We start from the raw sequence: 23,665 nt of genomic DNA on the forward strand, positions 1-23,665 counted from the left end.
TCTACCCCAGATAGTCCTTTTCCAGTATGGGAGACCCGGTCAATATTTGGAAAGTTAAAATCACTTACTGAATCAACTTTTGTTTCTTGGCATGGTCTGCGATCTCTCTACAAATTTGTTCCTCTAAATCCCTCAGACTGTTGGGTGCAACCAAGTCCCAGTAATGGCTACAATATCATAATTCCCTGTCCTGAGTTCATCTGGCTTTCCTACGATGCTTCTTGCATTGTGATATACACAGCTCAGCACATTCACCATGCTCAACCTTTTGATTGCTGACTTTGTCTGAACAACATCTGTCTGGGTGTAAAGAAAGCAACCTCTCCCTCAATGTCACAAAAACAGGGAAGCTGGTTGTGGACTACAGGAGGAATGGAGACAGGCTGACCCCTATTGACAGCAATGGATCTGGGTTTGAGAGAGTGAACAGCTTTAAGTTCTTCAGCATGAACAACACCGAGGATCTCACGTGGTCTGTACATACTGGCTGTGTGGTATGTGGCTGTGTGCCTCTTTCACCTCAGATGATTGAAGAAGTTTGGTATGGGTCCCAAATCCTAAGAACTTTCTACAGAGACACAATTGAGAGCATCCTGACTGGCTGCATCACTGCCTGGTATGGGAACTGTACTTCCCTCAATCGCAGGAACCTGCAGAGAGTGATGCGGACAGCTCAGTGCATCTGTAGATGTGAACTTCCCACTATTTAGGACACTTACAGAGAAAGGTGTGTAAAAAGTCCTGAAGTATCATTGGGGACCCGAGTCACCCCAACCACAAACAGTTCCAGCTGCTGCCATCCGGAAAACAGTACCACAGCATAAAACCCAGGACCAACAGGCTCCGGGACAGCTCCTTCCACCAGGCCATCAGAGTGATTAATTCATACTGATGCAATTGTATTTCTGAGTTATAATGACTGTCCCATGTACAAACAATGTATTATAAATTACACATTGCACATTTAGATGGAGAAGTAATGTAAAGATTTCTACTCCTCATGTATATTAAGGATACAATTTATTTCAATTCACCCTCTCCACCATCTGTTCTGGCATTCTGACTCCAATCTCTCCTGCAAATTTAGTTTAACCACCATACCACCATCACACACTAGCACCAGCAAGCCTTACCACTAGGATATTTGATCTCTGCTAGTTTTAATTCCCAAAATAGCAAATCCCCTATCACCCCTTTGACTTTCCTCTGCTCAGTAATACCCCGAACAGTTTCTAAAGTGGTCCACCTGTTCTTGTGGGGGATGGCAACAAGAGTACTCTACAATGGCTATTTAACCTCATTCCCCTTCCTGACTCTCACCGAGTATCCTGTGTCCTGCACCTTTGGTGCAACTCACCTCTCTTAATGTCATATTTGTAACCTCTCCGACTTCCTAACGATCCAGAATTCATCCATTTCCAGCTTCAGCTCCTTGAAGTGCAGGGTTACAAGCTGCAGCTGGATGCACATCTTGTAGGTGAGGGTGTCAAGGACACTGGAGGTCTCCCCGCCTTCCCACCAATGTCCTCTCTAATTTGTCATGACTGGTGTGCCAAAAAATCTTGGCGCTGTGCGATATTTACCCACTGATAACAACATGTGCACACTGAATTTTAAATAGAGAGGTATTTCTTTTAACAGCTGGCAAATCACTGTCAATAAGAGCTTTGATCTCCTCTGGGTTTGATGGAGTTCATCTGCACTCGCACTCAACCTATGTAGCAGGCCTGTAACGGGTAATGAAGGATTTTCTCACCAGAGCTTTGCACACCGAGCATCTGTGGTTTGCTTGCTAAATAATGCTTTAGAAAGTCAGATATCCAAATATCACCCCACTTCTTCCCACTTCCAAATTCTCCAGCAAATTTTTGCATCGCCACAACACACACAGGTGACACCAGTTTCTGTATCGTACATAAATATACAATATACAAACGTACAATATTGCTGATGTCACAACAATTGTAGGCCGTATCCCGGGTAATGATGAGTTTGAGTACAGAGAGGAAATTAAGAACCTGGTGGCATGGTGCGAAGACAATAACCTATCCCTCAATGTCAGCAAGACGAATGAATTGGTTGTTGACTTCAGAAGGAGAAGCGGACAGCACGACCCCATTTACATCAGTGGTGAGCAAGTGGAACAGGTCAAAAGCTTTAAGTTCCTTGGGGTCAATATCACAAATGACCTTGACTTGGTCCAACCAAGCAGAGTACACTGCCAAGAAGGCCCACCAGCGCCTTTATTTCCTGAGAAAGCTAAAGAAATTTGGTCTGTCCCCTAAAACCCTCACTATTTTTTATAGATGCACTGCAGAAAGCATCCTTCTAGGGTGCATCACAACCTGGTATGGAAGTTGTCCTGTCCAAGACTGAAAGAAGCTGCAGAAGATCGTGAACACGGCCCAGCACATCACACAAACCAATCTCCCGTACGTGGACTAACTTTACACCGCACGCTGTCGGAGCAGTGCTGCCAGGATAATCAAGGACACGACCCACCCAGCCAACACATTATTCGTCCCTCTTCCCTCAGGGAGAAGGCTCAGGAGCTTGAAGACTTGTACAGCCATATTTGAGAACAGTTTCTTTCCAACTGTAATAAGACTGCTGAACGGATCCTGACCCGGATCTGGGCCGTACCCTCCAAATATCCGGATCTGCATCTCCATTTTTTTTTTGCACTACCTTACTTTCCCTTCTCTATTTTCTATTTATGATTTATAATTTGAATTTTTACTATTTACTATCGATTTGTACTCCAGGGAGCGCGAAGCGCAGAATCAAATATATCTGTGATGATTGTACGCTCTAGTATCAATTCCTTAGCAACAATAAAGTGAAGTAAAGTAAAGTGAAGTATATATTTTCATACAAAATAAACAGGATTCACCACACTATGCAGGTAGGTGCAATTCTGATAAGAAATACAGACCAGAAAACTTAAATGAGAGGCCAACTCAGAAACATTATTCATCACTATGGAAAAATAACGAGTGGAATGAGGATGACCCTCCATGGGAGACATCCCAATGATCTGAGCAGACAAGATGGTGACAGGGAAGCATCAAGCACCTGACTGAGAGTTGGAGACCTCTTCTCAGAAACAGGGGTTACTTTCGGAAATACAGGACAAGGTGACTAACATTTAAAATATCAAAAGTACATAAAAGACAAAGAAACCAGGTAACAAGTGCAGAAAATGCCAAGAGAAACCAGACACAATCCAACACATTCTGGGATCCTGCAGCAGTTTAACTCAATCTGATTAATTACGCTGGTACCATCAAGTTGCAAGTGTCATTCACCAACATCTTGCTTTCAAATACAAACTCATGAATGCCCTCCACCATTTCATAAAGGCACCATAAATTCAAGCCAGATCCAGTTTTAGAGTCAAAATCTTACAAATTATATGATAATCAATACATAATTTCAGATAGGACAATCCATAATAACCATTCAGATATAATATTACAGGATAAACACGCAGGAACAACTCCCTCAATAGATAAAACCATTCCCAACACACACATGTTCCTCGACCAGAGGAGCATCTCACCACAGGCATTGTTTGCGTCACCAGTCAGACAACCGAAAGATTTTCTCTCTCAATCAGCTTCCAAATGTTGTTACTCTGTCATTCGTTGCCACACCCCACTGCTGATTCCCTTCTCCTCATCATACGTTCTTACCCCGACCGTCGTCAAGATCCCCAAACTCTGCCCTGTGCAAACCCGCCTCTGGTTTCTGACCCTGCTCTGTTGAACATTCAACTGATGGTTTCCCATTCTGTTTTCAGTCTTTAGAGAACAGTGGTGTTTTCAACAAAACTTTAGAAGCAGGGAAAATGACCTATAACGTGGAAATGAGTAGTGACTAAGGAAGTTAACTCCCAATGTCATTCTTCCTCAGCCCAGAGGTTAGAGGTGCGAAGAACATCTCAGACAGAACTGCAGTCAGCTCGACTTCTTCAGTCTGCAGAGAATTCAAGGGAAACCTCTTCACCCACAGAGTGGTGACTGTTTGGAACCGATTACCACAGAGAGAGACTGGGGTCCTGGGCCTTGAGCTTGGCTGCAGGCTGGGGTCCTGGGCCTTGAGCTTGGCTGCAGGCTGGGGTTCTTATCCCTGAGCTTGGATGCAGGCTGGGGTTCTTATCCCTGAGCTTGGATGCAGGCTGGGGTCCTGGGCCTTGAGCTTGGATGCAGGCTGGGGTCCTGGGCCTTGAGCTTGGCTGCAGGCTGGGGTCCTGGGCCCTGAGCTTGGCTGTAGGCTGGGGTTCTTATCCCTGAGCTTGGATGCAGGCTGGGGTTCTTATCCCTGAGCTTGGATGCAGGCTGGGGTCCTGGGCCTTGAGCTTGGCTGCAGGCTGGGGTCCTGGGCCTTGAGCTTGGCTGTAGGCTGGGGTCCTGGGCCTTGAGCTTGGCTGCAGGCTGGGGTTCTTATCCCTGAGCTTGGATGCAGGCTGGGGCCCTGGGCCTTGAGCTTGGCTGCAGGCTGGGGTCCTGGGCCCTGAGCTTGGCTGCAGGCTGGGGCCCTGGGCCCTGAGCTTGGATGCAGGCTGGGGTCCTGGGCCTTGAGCTTGGCTGTAGGCTGGGGTCCTGGGTCCTGAGCTTTGCTGCAGGCTGGGGTCCTGAGCTTGGCTGCAGGCTGGGGTCCTGGGCCTTGAGCTTGGCTGCAGGCAGGGGTCCTGGGCCTTGAGCTTGGCTGCAGGCTGGGGTCCTGGGCCTTGAGCTTGGCTGTAAGCTGGGGTCCTGGGCCTTGAGCTTGGCTGCAGGCTGGGGGTCCTGGGTCCTGAGCTTGGCTGCAGGCTGGGGTCCTGGGCCTTGAGCTTGGCTGCAGGCTGGGGTCCTGGGCCTTGAGCTTGGCTGTAGGCTGGGGTCCTGGGCCTTGAGCTTGGCTGCAGGCTGGGGTTCTTATCCCTGAGCTTGGATGCAGGCTGGGGCCCTGGGCCTTGAGCTTGGCTGCAGGCTGGGGTCCTGGGCCCTGAGCTTGGCTGCAGGCTGGGGCCCTGGGCCCTGAGCTTGGATGCAGGCTGGGGTCCTGGGCCTTGAGCTTGGCTGTAGGCTGGGGTCCTGGGTCCTGAGCTTTGCTGCAGGCTGGGGTCCTGAGCTTGGCTGCAGGCTGGGGTCCTGGGCCTTGAGCTTGGCTGTAGGCTGGGGTCCTGGGCCTTGAGCTTGGCTGCAGGCTAGGGTCCTGGGCCTTGAGCTTGGCTGCAGGCTGGGGTCCTGGGCCTTGAGCTTGGCTGTAAGCTGGGGTCCTGGGCCTTGAGCTTGGCTGCAGGCTGGGGGTCCTGGGTCCTGAGCTTGGCTGCAGGCTGGGGTCCTGGGCCTTGAGCTTGGCTGCAGGCTGGGGTCCTGGGTCCTGAGCTTGGCTGCAGGCTGGGGTCCTGGGCCCTGAGCTTGGCTGCAGGCTGGGGTCCTGGGCCTTGAGCTTGGCTGTAGGCTGGGGTCCTGGGTCCAGAGCTTGGCTGCAGGCTGGGGTCCTTGGCCTTGAGCTTGGCTGCAGGCTGGGGTCCTGGGTTTTGAGCTTGGCTGTAGGCTGGGGTCCTGGGCCTTGAGCTTGGCTGCAGGCTGGGGTCCTGGGTCCTGAGCTTGGCTGCAGGCTGGGGTCCTGGGTCTTGAGCTTGGCTGCAGGCTGGGGTCCTGGGCCTTGAGCTTGGCTGCAGGCTGGGGTCCTGGGTCTTGAGCTTGGCTGCAGGCTGTGGTCCTTATCCCTGAGCTTGGCTGCAGGCTGGGGTCCTGGGCCCTGAGCTTCGCTGCAGGCTGGGGTCCTGGGCCCTGAGCTTGGCTGCAGGCTGGGGTCCTGGGCCCTGAGCTTGGCTGCAGGCTGGGGTCCTGGGCCCTGAGCTTGGCTGCAGGCTGGGGTCCTGGGCCCTGAGCTTCGCTGCAGGCTGGGGTCCTGGGCCCTGAGCTTCTCCGCAGGCTGGGGTCCTGTGCCCTGAGCTTCGCTGCAGGCTGGGGTCCTGGGCCCTGAGCTTGGCTGCAGACTGGGGTTCTGGGTCTTGAGCTTGGCTGCAGGCTGGGGTCCTGTGCCCTGAGCTTGGCTGCAAGCTGGGGTCCTGGGCCCTGAGCTTGGCTGCAGGCTGGGGTTCTGGGTCTTGAGCTTGGCTGCAGGCTGGGGTCCTGCGTCTTGAGCTTGGGTGCAGGCTGGGGTCCTGGGTCCTGAGCTTGGCTGCAGACTGGGGTCCTGGGCCTTGAGCTTTGCCGCTGGCTGGGGTCCTGGGCCTTGAGCTTTGCTGCAGGGTGGGGTCCTGGGTCTTGAGCATGGCTGCAGGCTGAGGTCTTAGGTCTTCGAGGCTTGTGCTCTTGGAACTTGGCTTGGGATCTTCAAGGCTTGGGTTCTTGGACCTTTTCCTGGGCAGGACATGGGACCCCTGTGAAGGACACAGAACTTCACCCGACGGAGACAAGGTACAGGGAGGGACCGACCCAACCACAGGGTAACGGCAATTACAGCCTGGCTTACCCAACAGAGGCAAGGACAGGAAAGCAGCTCAACCTGGGGTGGCTCTGAGTCTCGTGGCAGTCAGCAACCTTGGCTGGCTACAGAAACGGCCAATCCATACCACGATGACTGCTCTGACGAGTGGCAACAAGGCTCAATGAAGCGTTGGTCCTCCAACCAGGCCGAGAGATCACGGATGGTTTCACTAGCCTTCCATCAGCAGGTTGCTCCAAAGGGGACTAACGAGACAAACCAGCAGACCACACTCAACCCCAAGGCTACTTATATTCCAAGCTAAAGATGGGAATCAAGTGCCTAAGATTAACTCAACCAAACGAGGGCCAGCTGGAAGACCCGGAGTCCTGAGTCCGCGGACCTGACCCTGAACCGGAATGCGGACTTCACGGACCGGACCATGACAACACAAGGACTCAGGCACTGGACTAGGCTGGGACTCAGGGTCTGGGCTAGGACTCGGTGTCTTCCTCACCGCCGACTCAACCTACAAATTATCCTTTAAGGGATCCTGCACAAGTGCTGCCAAGCTTAGACTATTTGGAAAATAGTGTATTCGGTATTTCTTTCCCCAATGTGCATGGCTATACACTTCCCGACACGGTATTTCATCTGCTTCATTTACGCCCTTTCCTCTAAACGCCAAAGTCCTTTTATAGCCTTTCTGCTTCCTCAAAACTACCCGGCCCTTCATCTCTCTTGATATGATCGGCAAACTTTGCAATACAGCTATTAATTCTGTCATCCAAGTCCTGTGGAACATTGCTAGTCACCGGCAGCCAACCAGAAAACGTCCCCTTATTACTATCCTTTGCATCTGCCAATCAGCCACTGTTTTATCCATGCAATAATCTTTCCCATGTCAAGTGACCGGTAACAATGAATATAGAATTGAGTCAGGTTTTATAAAAACAAACAAACATTTATTAAACTCTGCTCAAAAGTAGCGAAATGTATTTAAACGACTAACTTAATCAGAAGTTAACTGATCTACGGCAACTCTGAAACAGTTCTTAAAAGGGTAAATGCGAAAACAGTTCTTAAGGTGGTAAATTCGAACCCAGTTCTTAGAATGGTAAATTCGAAAGTCCGAGAGATTTATACATTCAGTTAGGAGAGACTTTCCTAAAGTAAAGAATTCCTCGAGGACGTGACATTACTGCTGACCCCAGCCGGAACCTGCCTTGTCCGCAGGATTCACGGCGACGGAAATAAAATGGTTTAAAGGAACTGACCTTTTCCTCTGGAGAATAGTTACTGCACAATTCTTCCTGCTTTAGCAGATGATATGTCAGATGCAGGTCACTATTTCTTGAACAAAGATTCAATAAAGGTCGATCCTCTCCAAGAGAGCCGAACGACATCAGCTTTACCTGACTCTGTGAGTTCCTGTACTTTAGTAAGGTCTTCACTCTCCAATACTACTCACAATAGAAAGTAGACCTTCACTTTAGAGGGAAACTAAACGAATATGCAGCATAACAGAGTATCTGACGAATTAAATAACAAACTAAACTTAAAACTCAACTGGAAAAACTAACTACATCGCACCAGAGGTCTCCCTTTATATACCTGGTGAGAACATGTCATCACGTGACCTCACATCGGTGGGAAAATTACATCATGTGATCTCCACAAGACGATTACATCATGCTCATCTCATACTTAATTACATCATAGAAACTACAGCACAGAAACAGGCCTTTTGGCCCTTCTTGGCTGTGCCGAACCATTTTCTGCCTAGTCCCACTGACCTGCACACGGACCATATCCCTCCATACACCTCCCATCCATGTATCTGTCCAATTTATTCTTAAATGTTAAAAAAGAACCCGCATTTACCAGCTCGTCTGGCAGCTCATTCCATACTCCCACCACTCTCTGTGTGAAGAAGCCCCCCCTAATGTTCCCTTTAAACTTTCCCCCCCTCACCCTTAACCCATGTCCTCTGTTTTTTTTTCTCCCCTTGCCTCAGTGGAAAAAGCCTGCTTGCATTCACTCTATCTATACCCATCATAATTTTATATACCTTTATCAAATCTCCCCTCATTCTTCTACGCTCCAGGGAATAAAGTCCTAACCTATTCAACCTTTCTCTGTAACTGAGTTTCTCAAGTCCTGACAACATGCTTGTAGACCTTCTTTGCACTCTTTCAACCTTATTTATATCCTTCCTGTAATTTGGTGACCAAAACTGAACACAATACTTCAGATTCGGCATCACCAATGCCTTATACAACCTCATCATAACATTCCAGCTCTTATACTCAATACTTTGATTAATAAAGGCCAATGTACCAAAAGCTCTCTTTACAACCCTATCTACTTGTGACACCACTTTTAGGGAATTTTGTATCTGTATTCCCAGATCCCTCTGTTCTACTGCACTCCTCAGTGCCTTACCATTAACCCTGTATGTTCTACCTTGGTTTGTCCTTCCAACATGCAATACCTCACACTTGTCTGTATTAAACTCCATCTGCCATTTTTCAGCCCATTTTTCCATCTGGTCCAAGTCCCTCTGCAGGCTCTGAAAACCTTCCTCACTGTCTACTACACCTCCAATCTTTGTATCATTGTATCATCATGGTCATAAGACAGTCACAAGATACCCATGAGGTATGCAACACCTGTAATATCATGGGTTCATAACTTGTTAACCAGCCTCATGTGTGGCACCTTGTGAAACACCCTGTGAAACTGCAGGTTCACATCATCAACCGATTCTCCTTTGTCTATCTTGCTATTACCACTTCAATAAATTCAAAGAATTTCAACACACTGTTCAGGCAAGATTTTCCCTTGAGGCAAACATGCTGAAGGCCGATTTTATTATGTGCCTCAAAGTGCCCTGAGAACACATCCCGAACAACTGACACTAATATCTACCCAACCAATGAGGTCAGACTAACTGTCCTAAAACTTCTGTTCTTCTATTTCTCTCCCTTCTTGAATAGCAGAGTGATATTTCCAAATTTGGAGTCTTCCGCAACCATATCAGACTTCATTGATTCTTGAAACATCATTACTAATAGCTCCACAATCTCTTCGGCCGCCTCTTGCAAAAATCTGGGATGTACACCATCTGGTCCAGTTATCTATTTACCTTCAGACCTTTTCTGTTTCCCAGGAACCTTCTCTTGAGTAATGGCAACTTCACACACTTCTGACCACGGACATCTGGACTTCCACCTTTCCGTCAGTTGCTTCCACAATGAAGACTGATATGAAGTACTAATTCAGTTCACCCGCCATCTCCTTGTCCCCTATTACTACTCACCCCACCCTCCCCAGGCATCGGTTCCCCTGGTTCGATACCCACTCTTGCCTCTCTTTTACACTTTATGTATCTGAAGAAACATTTGGTATCATGTTTAATGTAATAAGCTAGCTTCATATTCCATCCTTCATTTCTTAATTACTTTTTTAGTTGCCTCTTGTTGGTATAGAAAAGTTTCCCAATCATCTAACTTCCCACCAGTTTTTGCTCTGTTATCTGCCCTCCCTTTGGCTTTTACGTTGGCTTTGCCTTCTCATCAGCCGTGGTTGTATGATGTTGTCTTTAGAATAGTTCTTCCTTTTCGGAACATATCTATCCTGTGTCTTCAGAATTGCTTCCCGTAATTACAGCCATTGATGCTTTGTCGTCATCCCTGCCAGTGTTTTTCTCCCTATCAAATTTGGCCAGTTCCTCTCTCATGCCTCTGTAATTGTCCTTATTCCACAGTTGTACTGATACATCTCACCTTAGCTTCTCCCTCTCAAATTTCAGGATGAATTCAGTTATATTATGATCGCTTTCCCCTCAGGGTTCTTTTACCTTAGGTGATCTCATTCTGTTCATTGCACAACACCAAATCCAGAAATGCTGATTCCCAGCTGGGCACAACCAGGAGGTCGTTGCCCAGCTGTGTGCCTCAGTTATCTGTTCGCACCCTTACTCTTCGTGATTTTTAGAAGTAACCTGGATGAGGAATTGAAGGGATGGGTTAGTAAGTTTGCTGATGACACAGAGGTTGGGGGTGTTGTGGAGAGTGTGGAGGCCTGTCAGAGGTTACAGTGGGACATTGATAGGATGCAAAACTGGGCTGAGAAGTGGCAGATGGAGTTCAACCCAGACAAGTGTGAAATGGTTCATTTTGGTAGGTCAAATATGATGACAGAATGTAGTATCAATGGTAAGACTCTTGGCATTGTGGAGGATCAGAGGGATCTTGGGGTCCAAGTCAATAGGACGCTCAAAGCAGCTGCACAGGTGGACTCTGTGGTTAAGAAGGCATACGGTGTATTGGCCTTCATCAATCGTGGAATTGAATTTCAGAGCCGAGAGGTAATGTTGCAGCTATATTGGACCTTGGTCAAAACCCACTTGGAGTACTGTGCTCAGTTCTGGTCACCTCACTACAGGAAGGATGTGGAAACAAAAGAAAGGGTGCAGAGGAGATTTACAGGGATGTCGCCTGGATTGGGGAGCATGCCTTATGAAAACAGGTTGACTGAACTCATCCTTTTCTCCTCAGAGCGAAGGAAGATGAGAGGTGACCTGATAGAGGTGTAAAAGATGATGAGAGCCATTGATTGTGTGGATAGTCATGGGCTTTTCCCCAGGCCTGAAATGGCTGCCACAAGAGGGCACAGGGAGTAGGTACAAAGCTTGGGAGTCGGTACAGAGGAGACGTTGGGGGTAAGATTTGTACGCAGAGAGTGGTGAGTGCATGAAATGGGCTGCCGGCAACAGTGGGGGAGGCGGACACTATAGGGTATTTTAAGAGACTTTTGGATTGGTACATGGAGCTTAGAAACAGTTATGGGTAACCCTAGTAATTTCTAAGGTAGGGGCATGTTTGGCACAACTTTGTAGGCTGAAGGGCCTGTATGGTGCTGTACGTTATTCTATGTAAACACTTCAGAAGCAGGGAAAATGACCCATAATGTGGAAATGAGCCATGAATAAGGAGGTTAACTACCAATGTCATTCTTCCTCAGCCCAGAGATTTGAGGGGTGAAGAACATCTCAGACAGAACTGCAGTCAACTTGACTTCTTCAGTCTGCAGAAAATTCAAGGGGAACCTCTTCACCCACAGAGTGGAGACTTTTGGAACCCATCACCACAGGGAGAGCAAGAGGGGAACAACAGGGGAGGATTTAAAAGGACTGTCATGGAACAGAATCACTGGCAGGGTCCAGCCGGCCTGAGTTGACTCTTTACTGTACACAGGGTGTGTTATAAATTCACTAAGTACCAGAGACAGAGTTTACAATAGAACTGATTTATTTGTCTCAGATCCAGAATATTGAACTCCAGTCCCATTAAAGGTGAATGTGTAGCAGAAGAAACTCCTCCCATGCCCAGTGACCAGGGTTTCAGGTTTCAGGTTTATTATCACCGGCATTTTAAGTGAAATTTGTTGATTTAGCAGCGGCAGTTCAATGCAATACATATTTTGGCATAGATAATAATAATAATAATAATAAATAAATTAAAACATAGTAAATAAACAAGTGAATCAATTATGCATAATGAATACATGATTAAAATGTGTAAAAACACAAATGCTGCATATTAAAAAAGTGTCCAAAGCTTTCAAAGTCCATTCAGGAATCGGATGGCAGAAGGGCAGAAGCTGTTCCTGAATCACTGAGTGTGTGCCTTCAGGCTTCTGTATCTCCCACCTGATGGCAACAGTGAGAAAAGTGCATGTCCTGGGTGCTGATGGTGCAGAACTGGGTGTGGTGACCAGCAGCAATAATTGCAGAGTTCAGCACCAACAGTCACTCTCAAAATTGCATTCAGCAATGGTGATGGACAAATATCCGGTATGCAGCTTATTGAAACTTCCTCCCCAGTGTGAACCCTGTAGTGTGTCACAAGTTTAGTTTACTGAGCGAATCCCTTCCAACATTCACAGCAGTGTATGGCCTTTCCCCAGTGAGAACTCAATGATGCACATTTGGTGGAGATGGCTGAGAGAATCTCTTCCCAATATCTGAGCAGGTGAACGTCCTCGACCCGGTGTGAACTCGCTGGTGTCTCTGTAGGCTGGATGACCGAGAGAATCTCTTCCCACAGACTGAGCAGGTGAACGGCCTCTCCCCAGTGTGAACTCGCTGGTGTCTCAGTAGGTGAAATGATGAAGTGAATCCCTTCCCACAGTCTGAGCAGGTGAATGGCCTCTCCCCAGTGTGAACTGACTGGTGTCTCTGTAGGCTGGATGACTCAGTGAATCCCTTCCCACAGTCTGAGCAGGTGAACGGCTTCTCCCCAGTGTGAACTCGCTGATGACTCTGTACGTGGGATGACCGAGTGAATCCCTTCCCACAGTCTGAGCAGGTGAACGGCCTCTCTCCAGTGTGAACTCTCTGATGTACCTTCAGTTCATATGACCGAGTGAATCCCTTCCCACAGTCCGAGCAGGTGAACGGCCTCTCTCCAGTGTGAACTGACTGGTGTCTCTGTAGGCTGGATGACTCAGTGAATCCCTTCCCACATTCTGAGCAGGTGAACGGCTTCTCCCCAGTGTGAACTCGCTGGTGTCTCTGTAGGTGGGATGACTGAGTGAATCCCTCCCCACAGTCTGAGCATGTGAACGGCCTCTCCCCAGTGTGAACTCGCTGATGTACCTTCAGTTGAGATGACTGAGTGAATCCTTTCCCACAGTCTGAGCAGGTGAACAGCCTCTCTCCGGTGTGAACTCTCTGATGTACCTTCAGTTCATATGAGCAAGTGAATCCCTTCCCACAGTCTGAGCAGGTGAACGGCTTCTCCCCAGTGTGAACTCGCTGATGACTCTGTAGGTGGGATGACCGAGTGAATCTCTTCCCACAGTCTGAGCAGGTGAATGGCTTCTCCCCAGTGTGAACTCGCTGATGACTCTGTAGCTGGGATGATCGAGTGAATCCCTTCCCACAGTTTGAGCAGGTGAACGGCCTCTCTCCAGTGTGAACTCGCTGATGTACCTTCAGATTAGATGAGCAAAAGAATCCCTTCCCACATTCTAGGCAGGTGAACGGCCACTCCCCTGTGTGAACTGACTTGTGTACCAGTAGTTTGGATGACCGAGTGAATCCCTTCCCACAGTCTGAGCAGGTGAACGGCCTCTCTCCGGTGTGAACTCTCTGATGTACCTTCAGTTCAGATAACCAAGTGTATCCTTTCCCGCAGTCTGAGCAGGTGAATGGCCTCTCTCCAGTGTGAACTCTCTGATGTCCCTTCAGTTTAGATGAGTACGTGAATCCCTTCCCGCAGTCTGGGCAGGTGAATGGCCGCTCCTCGGTGTGAATTGACTGGTGAGCCATCAGGTCAGATGACCGAGTGAATCCTTCCCCACAAATTCAGCAGATGACCAGCCTCTGCCCAGTGTGAACTGACTGGTGTGTCCACAGGTGGGAAGACCGACTGAATCCCTTCTCACACACAGAACAGGTGAATGGCCTTGTCCCAGTGTGAACTTGCTGATATTCCTTCAGTTGAGATGAGGGACTGAATCCATTCCCAGTGTCTGAGCAGATGAATGGGATCTCTCCTGTGTGAAGTGACGGGCGTGCCAGTCGGTCAGATGAGCGAGTGAATCCCTCCCCACAGTCTGAGTAGGAAGGATGATCGAGTGAATCTCTTACTCCAGTTCTTAAATATCTGGACAGAGACAGAAAAACTGGCGTGTTGTGTTCGAGATTCCTGTAGATAGATTCCTTGTCGTTTTTAACCTGTAAAAACATTTACAAAATCCATCAGTGGGTGAAGGACAACATTTCACACCAGATCACTTTAGTCACCAAGGTGTGATCTGACATCACACTGTTACAGTGAGGGTCAACGCAAGTTGGAGAAATCATCTTCTAACTTCTGTCCCTATCTAACTGTGATACTACGTTCAGTGAAATATAGACCTGTATTCCCAGATCCCCTTTCTTCTACAACACTCCTCAGTGCCCTACCAGTCACTGAGTACAGCCTATGTCCTATCAAAAAGCAACACCCCACACTTGTCTGCATTAAATTCCATTTTTTGGTTTCACAACCCATTTTTGCAGCAGGTCTAGATTGCACGACAAGCCATGATAGTCTTCCTCGCTGTCCACTACACCACCAATCTTGGTGCCATCCACAAATTTGCTGATCCAGTGAACCACACTGTCATCCAGATTACTGATATAGATGACAAACAACAACAGACCCAACACTGATCCCTGTGGCACACCACAAGTCACAGGGTTCCAGTCAGAGAGGCAACCATCTGCTACCACACTCTGGCATCTCTCAAAGCCAGTGTCTCATCCAATTTACTATCTCATCTTGAATGCTGAGTGACTGAACCTTCTTGACCAACCTTCCATATGAGACTCTGTCAAGTGCCTTGCTAAAGTCCATGTAGACAACATCCACTGCCTTGCCTTCATCCACTTTCCTGATAACTTCCTTGAGAGACTCTATAAGATTGGTTAGCCATGAACTACCATGCACAAAGCCATGCTGTCTATCCTTAATCAGTCCACATCTATCCAAATACTTATATATCTGGTTCCTGCACATACATTCCAATAACTTTCCCAGTACTGATGTCAAGCGCACCAACATACAAATTCTTAGTTTACTTTCAGAGCCTGCCTTGAACAGTGGAACAACATTGGCTGTCCTCCAATCCTCCAGTCCCTCACCTGTCACTAAGGATGATTTATATATCTGTGCTTGGGCCCCGACAATTTCTTCACTTGTCTTCCACAGGGTCCCAGGGAACAACTTGTCAGGCCCTGGGGATTTATCCATGGTAATTTGCCTTAAGACAGGAAACACCTCCACCTCTGTAATCTGTACAGGGTCCATGAAGTTGATGCTGCTTTGCCTCACTTCTATAGACTGTGTCCATCTCCAGTGTAAATACGGATGCAAAAAAAATCTCCCCCATCTATGTTGTCTCCTCATATGGATTACCATTCTGATCTTCCAGAGGATTATTTTTTTCCCTTGCAACGTTTTTGCTCTTAACAGGTCTGCAGAATCCCTGAAGAGTCTCCTAAACCTTGTCTGCTGGGGCAACCTCATGCCATCTTTTATTTCTTTCATAAGTGTTCACTTGAATTTCCTGTACTTCATAGGAAGGAAGGAAAGAACATCGACTCAGACCATGACAGGCCTGCATCGGGCATTTTCATGCCTTACAAGACGCAGGTTGGAAGTCTGTGTGGGGCGCCACTCCTCGCACAGACACTAGAGCAATGTGTGGTTAAGTGCCTTGCTCAAGGACACAAACACGCTGCCACAGCTGAGGCTCGAACTTCATAAGTATCCCATTTGTTCCTATCTTCCTGTACCTGGTATGCAACTCCTTTTTATTGATCGGGGAGATGAAAGCCAAAGGGGTGATAGAGCTGCATGTCGAGAGGTGGGGGTAGGGGGGGATGTTTAAACTAAAGTTGCAGGGTGAATGGGAGCCTGAATAACAGAACAGATAGTGGAGAGGTTGTGGAGACAGATGTCGTTCAGTCCTCAGACAAAGTCAGGAGTGAAAACGTTGAGCATGGTGCAGTGAATATGCTGAGCCCTGTATATTTCAATACAGGGAGCAGCGTAGGAAAGGCGGATGTGTTCAGGGCATGGAACAAACCCTGGAATTATGACACTAGGATCTGGCAACTGTTTTCTGGGACAGGCTGCTTTATGACAAAGGTGTGCTTGGTAAATGGGAGGCCTTCAAAGTGAAGTTTTGAAAGTACAAAGCGGGTATGTGCTTGTCAGAATAAAAGGTAAAGATAAAAACTGTAGGGAACCTTGGATTTCAAGAGATATTGAGACCCTGGTGAAGCACAAAATGGAGTTGCATAACAGGGAGAGGCAGGTAGGTTCTTATGGAGTATAAGAAAAGCAAGAGAACACATAAGAAATAAATCAGGATGTCTAAAAGAAGGCATGAGGTTGCCCTCACAAAAAACATACAGGAGAATCCTAACAGATTCCAGAGATAGATTAAGAGCAAAAGTATTGCAAGGGACAAGGTTAGTCCTCTGAAAGACCAGAATGGTAATCCATGTTTGGAACCAAAGCAGACGGGGAAGATCATCTCTACATGGACACAGAGTCTATGGAAGTGTGGGAAAGCAGCATTAACATCGTGGACCCTGTACAGATTAAAGAGAGGATGTTTGCTATCCTGAGGCAGATTAGGGTGGATAAATCTCCAGGGCATGACAAGGTGCTCCCTCGGACTCTACGGGAGGTAAGTGCAGAAATTGTCGGGGCCCCTAGCAGAGATAATTAAATCATCCTTAGTGACAGGAGGAGGTACCAGAGGATTGGAGAACAGCCAATGTTGTTTTGCTGTTTAACATAGAACATAGAAATCAAAAAAATTAAACAGAGCCTTCAGGCCACAAAGTTGTGCCGACCATGTAACCGATTCTAGAAACTGCGTAGAATTTCCATAACGCAAAGCCCTCTGTTTTTCTGAGCTCCATGTACCTATCGAAGAGTCTCTTAAAGGATCCTATTGTATCCGCCTCTACCACCATTGCTGGCAGTGCATTCCACTTACCCACCACTCTCTGTGTGAAAAACTTACCTCTGACATCCCCTTGATACACATTTTCAAGCACCTTAAAACTGTGCCCCCTCGTGTTAGCCATTTCAGCCCTGGGAAAAAGTCTCTGGCTATCCACACGATCAATGCCTCTCATCATCTTATACACGTAAAAAAGGCTCTGAACATAAACAAGGAAATTATACATTGCTTTGAGGGTTTGTTCAAAGTATACAGAATTACGAGGGAAAATGCAAGCAGGCTTTTTCCACTGAGGTTGGGTGGGACTATAACCAGAGGTCATGGGTAAGTGGTGAAGGTGAAAATTTAAGGGGAAGATGTGGGAAAACTCTTCACTGAAATGGTTGTGACAGTGTGGAATGAGATGCCAGCACAAGTGGTTCATGCCAGATCAATTTCACCATTTAAGTGAAGCTGGGATAAGTACCTTGATGGTAGGGGTATGGAGGGTGATGGTCCCGGTGCAGGTGGTTGCATTAGACAGCTTAAATGTTATCATCATTGTCTAGAGGGGACAAACGGCCTGTTTCTGCACAGAATTTCTCCATGTTTCTATGACAGAGAAGCTGGCCAAACTTGATTGGAAGGGGAAACTGGTAGGAATAACGATGGAGCAGCAATGGGTGGAGTTTCTGGGAGCAACTCGGGAGGCGCATGGCAGATACATCCCAAAGAAGTGGACGCATTGGAAAGGCAGGAGGACACAACCGTGGCTGAAATGAGAAGCCAAAGCCAACGCCAATATAAAAGCCAAAGAGAGGGCAAATAATACAACAAAAACTACTGGAAAGTTTTTAAAACCAACAGAAGACAACTAAAAAAAAAAATCAGATATGCTCAGGACATTGATTTATGATGTGCAGTCATTAATGAGTCTTGGTAGCACCCAACAGTCCGAGGCATTTAGAGGAACAAGATCTCCGGGGCCTCAATATCTCTTGAAAACCAAGGATCCCTGCACCAGTTACCTTTCAACTTTTAATTTGGCACGCTCATATAAACTCTACACATTCAATATTCGACTTCTGATGGCCTCCCACTTACCAAGTACTCCTTTGACAGAAAACAGCCTGTCCCAAACCACACTTGTCAGATCCTTTCTGATACCATCAAAATTGACCTTTCCCCAATTTAGACCATAAGACAAAGGAGCAGAAGTCGGCCATTCGGCCCATCCAGTCTGCTCCTTCATTTTATCATGAGTTGATCCATTCTCCTATTTAGTCCCACTCCCCTGCCTTCTCACCATAACCTTTGATGCCCTGGCTACTCAGATACCTATCAATCTCTGCCTTAAATACACCCAGTGACTTGGCCTCCCCTGCTGCCCGTGGCAACAAATTCCATAGATTCACCACCCTCTGACTAAAAACATTTCTTCGCATTTCTGTTCTGAAAGGGCACCCTTTAATCCTTAAGTCATGCCCTCTCGTACTAGACTCCCCCATCATGGGAAACAACTTTGCCACATCCACTCTGTCCATGCCTTTTAACATTCGAAATATTTCTATGAGGCCTCCCCTCATTCTTCTAAACTCCAAGGAATACAGTCCAAGAGCGGACAAACGTTCCTCATATGTTAACCCTCTCATTCCCGGAATCATTCTAGTGAATCTTCTCTGTACCCTCTCCAATGTCAGCACATCCTTTCTTAAATAAGGAGACCAAAACTGCCCACAGTACTCCAAGTGAGCTCTCACCAGCGCCTTATAGAGCCTCAACATCACATCCCTGCTCCTATACTCTATTCCTCTAGAAATGAATGCCAACATTGCATTCGCCTTCTTCACTACTGACTCAACCTGCTGGTTAACTTTAAGGGAATCCTGTACGAGGACTCCCAAGAATCTCAACCCGTGGTCCAGACCTCTCTTTTTCCATAAAGACTTGGAATCTCATGGCATTATGATCACCAGATACAAGTGTTCCCATACACTATTTTTTGTCACTAGCCCTCGATCATTTCCTAATAGCTTTTTGCACACTTCTACATTGGGAACTCTACATGTTGATTAAGGACACATTTGACAAACTCTACCCCAGATAGTCCTTTTCCAGTATGGTCGACCCAGTCAATATTTGGAAAGTTAAAATCACTTACTATATCAACATATGTTTCTTGGCATAGTCTGCAATCTCTCTACAAATTTGTTCCTCTAAATCCCTCAGACTGTTGGATGCAACCAAGTCCCAGTAAGGGCTACAATATTATGATTCCATGACCTGAGCTCATCTGGCTTTCCTACGATGCTTCTTGCATTCTGAAAAACACAGCTCTGCACATTCATCACACCATGCTCAACCTTTTGATTGCTGACTTTGTCTGAACAACATCTGTCTGGGTGTCAAGAAAGCAACCTCTCCCTCAATGTCACAAAAAAAAAGGAACTGGTTTTGGAATACAGAAGGAATGGAGACATCAATGGATCTGGAGTTGAGAGAGGAAACAGCTTTAAGTTCCTCGGCATGAACATCACCGAGGATCTCATCTGGTCTTGGCACACCGGCTGTGTGGTATGTGGCTGTGTACCTCTTCCACCTCAGAAGCTTGAAGAAGTTTGGGATGGGGTCCCAAATCCTAAGAATTTTCAACAGGGACACAATTGAGAGCATCCTGACTGGCTGCATCACTGCCTGGTATGGGAACTGTACTTCCCTCAATCGCAGGACTCTGCAGAGAGTGGTGCAGACAGCCCAGCGCATCTGTAGATGCGAACTTTCCACTATTTAGGACATTTACAAAGACAGGTGCGTATAAAGGCCCGAAGGATCATTGGGGATCCGAGTCACCCCAACCACAAACTGTTCCAGCTGCTACCCTCCAGGAAATGGTACTGCAGCATAAAAGCCAGGCCCAACAGGCTCCTGGACAGCTACTTCCACCAGGCCATCAGACTGATTAATTCATACTGATGAAATTGTATTACTATGTTATAATGACTGTACTATTTATTATAAATTACTAGAAATTACACATTGCACATTTAGATGGAGAATTAATGTAAAGATTTCTACTCCTCATGTATATTAAGGATATAAGTCATTTCAATTCACCCTCTCCACCCATCTGTTCTGCCATTCTGGCTCCAATCCCGCCTGCAACTTTAATTTAACCACCAACCCCTGCCACACACTAGCACTAGCTAGCAAGCCTCACCACTAGTATATTAGATCTCTGCTAGTTTTAATTCCCTAACTAACAAATCCTCTATCAGCCCTTTGAAATTCCTCTGCTAGGTAATCCCCCCTAACAGTTTCTAAAGTGGTCCACCTGTTGTTGTGTGGGATAGCAACAAGAGTACTCAGTGATGGCTATTTAACCTCATTCCCCTTCCTGACTCTCACCCAGTTTCCTGTGTCCTGCACCTTTGGTGTAACTCAGTTCTCTTCATGTCATATCCATCACCCCCTCCAACTCCCAAATGATCTGGAATTCATCCATTTCCAGCTCCAACTCCCTAACGTGCAGGGTTACAAGCTGCAGCTGGATGCACACCTAGCAGGTGAGGGTGTCAAGGACACTTGAAGTCTCTCCACCTTCCCACCAATGTCCCATCTAATTTGTAATGAGCCGTGTGCCAAAAAATCTTGTGCTGTGCAATTTTTACCCAGTGACAACAATATGTGCACACTGAACTTTAAATAGAGGTACTCATTTTAACAGCTAGTAAATCACTGTCAATAAGAACTTTGATATCCTCTGGGTTTGATCAAGTTCATCTGCATTCTCACACAACCTACGTAGCAGGCCTGTAGAGGGTTAGGAAGAATTTTCTCACTCCAGCTTTTGCACACCATCCATATCTGATTTGCTTGCTAAATGACACTTTTAAAAGTCAGATTTCCAAATATCACTCCACTTCCTCCCACTTGCAAATTCTCCAGCAACTTTTGCATCACCACAATACACACAGTTTCTGTATCGTACATAAATATTTCCCCTGAACCCTCCCCCCAGGCGTCTGACGGTGCTGAGCTTATTGATGGCAATGCCAATGAATATAAAGGGAAAGGCAGCAGTCTGTCCGGCACATTTGTGATGTGAAAGCTACTTGTTGCCCAGGACAAAAGTGTTTGATATAATTATGTACCCAGACAGAGTGGGTCAAAACGTGTTCTCACGAGTAGAAAAGTCCAGAACAAGAGCAGGTAGAAGAAACAACACACAACAAAATGCTGGAGGAACTCAGCAGGCCAGGCAGCATCCAAGGAAGAGTACTAATGCTGAATTCCTCCAGCAATTCGTGTGTGTTGCTTGGATTTTCAACATCTGCAGATTTTCTCTCGTTTGTGATACGAGGTAGAACAAAGGTGATGTAAAAGATTTTGTTCCCTTTCTCCGAGTTCCCAATCCTTGCATTTAGACAGCTGGAGCCCAGCTCTGTCTGAGAGATCCATCGGTTCCCATTCCCTCATCACTGGGAAGCTCCCCGGGGCCCGTGTACGGATCGTGGGGCTGAGAGAGAGGGAAGAGAACAGGACTGTCCCGGGATTACGGGTCACGGTATCCGGAACTCACAGTAATTATCCCGAATTCGGTGTTGAAAACCCCACCAGCGAACTGTCTCTTACCTGGAGCCGATTTTCCGAGGCCTTTAGTGTACTGCGCGCATGCGCGATAGTCGGGAACAAACATCAACCCTGACGCCTGCGCATTTGATCGGTGCTTCAGCGACGGCGAAAATTGTTATGCCGAGCTTTCTGGGTAATCACGGTGCCATTAAATGTTCCGGCAAGCTTCGGTTCCATGTCCAGACCTCCGTTTTTTTTTTGTGTAGAGTACTCAGTAGCTGTTTTAACACAGAAAGCGGATCCCATAAACGATTTGCTCAATATCAACAGGTATTCCGTGTATCTACTGCCAAAGTACAATCCTCTTACAAATGTAAGAGATTCTGCAGTTGCTGGAAATACAGAGACCCACACACACACAATGCTGGAGGAACTCTGCAGTTCAGGCAGCAAATAAGCAGCGGAGTTCACAGGCTAAGCATATTGAAGGAGCTCGGCCTAAACGTTGTGTATTTATTCCTCTCCACATTTGCTGCCTGATCTGTTGATTTCCACCAGTAATTTGCAGAAATTAACCACCTTTTTTTTATTCAACCAGTTTCCGAATGTTTCTGATCTTTAATTTGTCGCCATATCCTGCTGGTCTGATTTCTCCTCCTCCTCGTAAACTCTAGACCCCATCATTCTCTGGAGCCCTAAAGCCCTGAATCATACTGCCAACTCTTTCTGACTCCGCTCTGTCGAAAATTCATTCGCTAGTCTGCTGTCAGGCTTGAGAGGCGCATTGCAACAATCCAGCTGCCTGAAGCACAGTCCATTGAAATTAGTGGAAATGACACAAAACGTCGGAAAGAGCGGGGAAGGAGTTTAACCAACTTCGTCCACAGCCTTGAAGAACGTCAAAACCACAGTGAGCACGTCGTCTTATTCAGCCTGGAGACAATCATGCAGGAGATTCATGCAGGTGTATAGGATGATGAGAGGCATTGGTTGTGTGGATAGCCACAGGCTTTTTCCCAGGGCTGAAACGGCTAACACGAGGGGGCATCTGTTTAAGCTGCTTGAAAGTAGGCACAGAGGAGAGGTCAGAGCTAAGTTTTTTCTAAACAAGGAGTGGTGTGTGTGTGGAATGCACTGCCAGTGGCGGTGGTAGAGGCGGATACAATAGTTTTTTTTTTTTAAGAGACTAGATACATGGGGCTCGGGAAAATAGAGGGCTATGCGGTAGGGTAATTCTAGGCAGTTTCCAGAGTAAGTTACATGGTCGACACAACACTGTGGGCCAAAGGGTCTGTAATGTGCTGTAGATTTCTATGATTCTCTGAAATTCAAGGGAGATCTCTTCTCCCACGGAGTGGTGACTGGTTGCAACCTGTCATCACAGGGAGAGTGAGAGGGGAAAGGCAGGGATAGATTTTGATATACTGATATGGAACGGAAATATGGGCAGGGATCAAATAGTTTGAGTGGCCTCCCTAGTTTACATTGTGAGTGTGGCAGAGACAGTAAGTACCTGAGACACGGGATTTGATACAGAACTGATTTATCTTTCATAGATCCAGAATATTAAACATCAGTCCAGTTTAAGGCTAACATCAGCAGAATGGACTCCTCCAGTGCTCAGTGACCAGGGTTCAGTCATGGGTGCGATGAGCAGCCGCAAGAACTGCAGAATCTGACAGTATCAGTCCCTCATGAACCTGCAGCTGCCTTCAGTCACCGTGATGGTTAAACATTTAACAAAGAGCTGATCTGAACTTCCTCCCTGATGTGAAGTTGCTGGTGTTACAGCAGCTGGGCTGATTGAGTAAAACTCTTTGCTCACTCCGGACAGAAATATGGCCTCTATTTATAGTGAACTCAGTGAAGCATCACAAGGTGGGTTAACTGAATGAGTCTCTTTGCTCACACCGAGCAGGTGAATGGCCGCTTCCCAGTGCGAAGCTATTGGTGTATCTGCAAACACGAAGAAATCTGCAGATGCTGGAATTTCAAGCAACACACGTAAAAGTTGCTGGTGAACGCAGCAGGCCAGGTAACGTCTCTGGGAAGAGGTACAGTCGACGTTTCGGGCCGAGACCCTTCATCATGACTAACTGAAAGAAGCGCTAATAAGAGATTTGGAAGTGGGGGGGGGGGGGGGAGGTGGAGGGGA

At 47.1% G+C, this 23,665-nt stretch overlaps 1 pseudogene; it reads right to left on the minus strand.

Annotated features, from left to right (window-relative positions):
• LOC140207914 (uncharacterized) overlaps positions 1-21,594 on the minus strand; it is an 87,944-nt pseudogene extending 66,350 nt beyond the window's left edge.
• Between the last annotated feature and the right edge of the window lie 2,071 nt (positions 21,595-23,665).

The sequence above is a fragment of the Mobula birostris genome, chromosome 13, assembly GCF_030028105.1.
Source record: "Mobula birostris isolate sMobBir1 chromosome 13, sMobBir1.hap1, whole genome shotgun sequence".
Lineage (NCBI taxonomy): Eukaryota > Metazoa > Chordata > Chondrichthyes > Myliobatiformes > Myliobatidae > Mobula > Mobula birostris.